The sequence below is a fragment of the Triticum dicoccoides genome, chromosome 7B (assembly GCF_002162155.2).
Source record: "Triticum dicoccoides isolate Atlit2015 ecotype Zavitan chromosome 7B, WEW_v2.0, whole genome shotgun sequence".
Lineage (NCBI taxonomy): Eukaryota > Viridiplantae > Streptophyta > Magnoliopsida > Poales > Poaceae > Triticum > Triticum dicoccoides.
Window position 1 is genome coordinate 256,557,180 of NC_041393.1, and position 5,030 is coordinate 256,562,209.

The window sequence follows — 5,030 nt, forward strand, 5'->3', positions numbered from 1 at the left end:
GCCCAGTTGGGGGGTGTCTGTTTTTTTGTGTTCTTTTTGTTTTGAGCTTTTTCCTTTTATCTATTTTTCCTTTCTAACTTAGTTTCTATTTATTTTAGTTTTATTAAGTATACCACTAGCCCCTAAATTAGTATTTATAAATACTCTATTGCCACATGAATTTCTCATACCTAATAAAATAGTTTAATGTTTTATAAAATGCATTTAATTATTTGTTTAAGCCACTGTATTATTTAGTTTAGTGCTTTTAATTATTTTTTTAAAAATGTGATCCTCCACCATAATTACCTAAGCATTATTTGCCACCTCTAGAACATTTTAATTTTAATGTTTGAAAACTTTACCGTTTGACTTGATTTTAAATTTTGAATTCGAACGGGATTGAATCATCGTGATATTTACAACAGTAAGAGTGGTGACGTGGCCTCATTAGCAGAGGTTACTGTAGCTTGATTATCCGGGCGTCACAATTCTCCTCCACTACAAGAAATCTCGTCCCGAGATTTAAGAGGTAGTGAAAGGGGGAAGGTTTGGTAACGAATCTAGCGGGTCTTCTCATTCTGGCTTGCTCTTCTCGAAGAGATCGGTCCAATACATTGATGTCTTCATTTCTCCGCTTTAGGTCATCATGATGAAGTCGGCATCCTTTCTTCGGGATCTTCATCGTATTTACGAATAGGTAACGAGGCAGGTCAGCAACGACAGAATGTTATAAGGTTAATGATCTGGGATTAATCCATGAAGGAGCATATGAGTACCTCTCGAGTTGAACAAATAAAACACATCAGGAGTGAAGTTGGAAGGTACAATAAGAAGTTTCAAGCAGCCAAGCAATCGTTCAATGCCTAGACAGAAGGTGAAAATGGTTTCAAAGCCACGAATAATTATTGTGTCTGATGCCAGAATTGATGATCTCATCGGAAGGTGGCTCATGAATTACATACGAGTCCACGCGGGAGGAATAACTTTGGAAACAGGGGGTGTACAGGAGAGTCAGATTTCGGTTTTTTGGAACTGTGGGTTATGGGCCCACCATGTGGTTGAAAGCAGGAAGGGGGGCGACATTTTGCACGGTCATGATAGTAAGGCGTGTCAAAGGGTAGCCTGTCAGATATGTCGGCAACAACATCGATACCAAGGGCGAGGGACGAAGAGAACCATTTCCTGCTCGTTGAACGAGGCGGACCAGTAGGCGAAGTTCTCGTCCATCAGTGGTTACCGGAATGTCATCAACAAAAGTAACAGGGTCTTACTGACAGAATTGTACAACGAGGTGTTTACATAAGCAGTGAATTATTACTGCTTAGTTTATATAGATCACAAGAAAAGTCAAACAAACCAATGGAAAGGAAAATATGATTATCAGATTAAACAGAACAATGGAAAGGAAAATGTGTTGAAACACATATTCCAGGGGTATATCCTTCCCAAGGATAAGCAGAGCATGATATCCACGACGGGATATAACATAGAAAACCCTTTTAGGTAAGGGGAGAGGAATTTCATGACATTACCCATACAACGGTGTTTGGATAATTGAGCAGAAAACATTTAGCATTGGGCTTCAAATGTTCTTGTTGAAAATCGAAGTACCAGTGACATGCTTCGAGATAGCATTGACATGGCCTTCAAGCAAGGTCAGACCTTGGATACACAAAGGACCCATCAGGAACAACTTATGGAATAAGTCTTACAGTTTCCTCATGGAAGAATGGATAACATTGCTAAAAGGGAACTATAACAATAGGGCCTCCGGCCAGATGGGCTAGGTATGACACCGCCTCACCGGGTCATATAAAGACCAACGTTATAACTCTTGGAAATATGTCCCAACCATCATATCTGACCGAGATTCAGATTTGATTGGTGTCAGGATACCTCAGACTCAGGATGCCTGAGAAGAAAAGGTGCAACACAATTTGATGAGATGACATTGTGAGGTTCTCAGAAATGATCTATGGAAGTGAACTCTGAAACAAGAGTTCATCAGTAAACCAAGGAGAGGATGAGGAGGTGGCTGATAGGCTCAGCAACAAATCATCGAGATTTCCAAAGGATTGATTTCCACAATTATGTGAACAAGGAAATATCATTTGTCGGATCAAAAGATATAATGGTGTATGCTCGAGGGAAACATACACAACTGAACAATGATGGAAGGGTGCACCCAGGAATCTGGACTAGGTAGCACGATCAATGTTCGAATGATGATTCAATAAGCAATAGATTTAGAATGAAACTGTAGACCAATAACTTCAAAGCAATAGGGTTGCTAGAAGTTTAGAATTTACACATCACAGACCATTTGTCGGTATTCTGGTTAGAAACAACACGGAGACCAAGAAAAGAACGCAAAAGGCGGAAGATATTACTATATCAAGAACTCTCAAGAGGTGGTAAAATTACCACGACATTCTTGACATAAAAGGTGGTAAAATTCCAAGGTAAAGATGAACAAATGCTGGATAGCAAGGATCTCAAGGTATAACACAAAACACGAATAAGTTTGTGTTGAACGGAAGGCAATAAAGTGGTCAGTGTTAACACAAACCATTGAGGGGCGAGGATGCTATTTCTCATCAAGAATTCGATATATATCTTGGAAGAGCTCAGGATGTTGCTGATGACCACGACACATTTGTCGAGAGATTTCATGAAGATGTAATCGGTCGGCGATGACATCAAGTCAAATGATGATGTAGCGAAAGTCAAATAATACTTGAAGAAGAACTCATAAGAAATTATGTAGTTCCGTGATAATCTCGAGATACCAGAGGGGGTAATACTCGATGACAGATCATAGTAGTGGTTGGACTAGGGTAATGCTCTGCAGAAGACAAGTGCTTAAACTTGCTCGTGAAATGGGGTCAAAGAAGAACATATGGCTGAAACCCCGATTGCAAAAGGCGGGATCCCAGATATAAGAACTTATACCAAGGGAAAAATTAATTTAAGAGAAGCTTTAATGATAAGTTCTACATCGTGTCCATGGGCATGATCACAAAGTTCAAGGTCGACTCCCATTCTTCAATGTATAACCTTACATTTACCTCCCCTTTTCGAAGTTGTAGTGATGAAAAGTTATCTGACAAAGCGTCAGCAGGGTATAACCTGCATAAATTTCGAGGTCACACAAATTAAGGAAGGCATAGGTTCAACCCGTCAGGGTATCGTGGAAACATATACCACAAGCTTTGAGAGTAAATATTACCAGCTCGAAAGCAGAGCATGGTTGGCAAAAGGAGAGGATACAAATTACCAAAGGCATTATGTATCGGAGATAGAACTCACAAGGTGATTAATTATGAAGGACATCGTCGGATAATAATCCAACAGTGGATATGGTGATCCACAATGGAGCTGATGTGAGTATCGATACCCAATCAGAGGAAGAAAGAATGCAAATGCATCGTTTTACAGAACATCTGAATAATTCAACGTTTAAATAACAAAGGAATTATGATTTCCAAATCAAGGGATCAGGAGCAAACGCTCCGATCAAGGACGGACAAGTTGGATAGACTTAGGGGTACCATCGATGGCAATCTGATTGGCCGAGGACCAGCTCACTTTTAAATGACATCTGAGCCGGAAGGATGAATTCTATGATCTGAGTGAGGATTGTGAGCATTCGCAACCTATTGAATCAACGGACTCAAAATGATATTGACAAAGGTTGCCAATAAGATTACTATACTTATGGGATTAACCATAATGCAAGCAAGCAAGAATTTCAGGAGCAATAGGTTGCTGAGGATTTTCGGAATATCGGGTGGTATTTCGAAGACTTTTGTGTAACACATGAACAACTGGGGATAAGCGGATACTCGACAAGTGCGAGAATTATCCATAGGGGTATTCAGGTGACAAGGAATTGCAAGACAGTAGGCACAAGATATTCTCGGATCAATAGAGAGAATTTCGGGGTATCTTGTAATAACAAGATCAACTGGGAATAAAAGTAAGAACGTCAAGTGTATGTATTTATCCATAGGGATATTTCAATGGTAAGGAATTGCAAAAGCGACGGGCACAAAGTCTCAAAAGAGTTTCGGCGAGTAACTTCGAAATCTTCTGGTGCAGCCGGCGATCACCTGGACTGAAGGGGCTCTCCGAGAGAAAGTATTTTCGAGAACCTAAAGTCAGATTTTAGTAAAAATCGTTTAACCCGAGTAGAAGAGAGTTCAGAGTCCCAGAGTAAAGGTCGAGGAGTAAAAGATCCTAGTACCACCCGATGGCGACGTGGGCCCGTAAGGCACACAGCCAAGTTAGTAAAAGTTTTGCAATGTCTAGACTCGACTTCGGCCAAGGAGTGTGGAAGGGGGATTCCTACAGGCAGTCGGCTCTGATACCAACTTGTGACGCCCCCGATTTAATCGTACACTAATCATGCACGCAAATGTGTACGATCAAGATCAGGGACTCACGGGAAGATATCACAACACAACTCTAAAACATAAATAAGTCATACAAGCATCATAATACAAGCCAGGGGCCTCGAGGGCTCGAATACAAGTGCTCGATCATAGACGAGTCAGCGGAAGCAACAATATCTGAGTACAGACATAAGTTAAACAAGTTTGCCTTAAGAAGGCTAGCACAAACTGGGATACAGATCGAAAGAGGCGCAGGCCTCCTGCCTGGGATCCTCCTAACTACTCCTGGACGTCGTCAGCGGCCCGCACGTAGTAGTAGGCACCTCCGGGGTAGTAGACGTCGTCGACGGTGGCGTCTGGCTCCAGGCCTCCAGCATCTGGTTGCGACAACCAGGTAGAAGGGAAAGGGGAAAAGAGGGAGAAAAGCAACCGTGAGTACTCATCCAAAGTACTCGCAAGCAAGGAACTACACTACATATGCATGGGTATATGTGTAGGGAGGCCATATCGGTGGAATGAACTGCAGAATGCCAGAATAAGAGGGGGATAGCTAATCCTGTCGAAGACTACGCTTCTGGTAGCCTCCGTCTTGCAGCATATAGAAGAGAGTAGATTGTAGTCCTCCAAGTAGCATCTCCAAGTAGCATCTCCAAG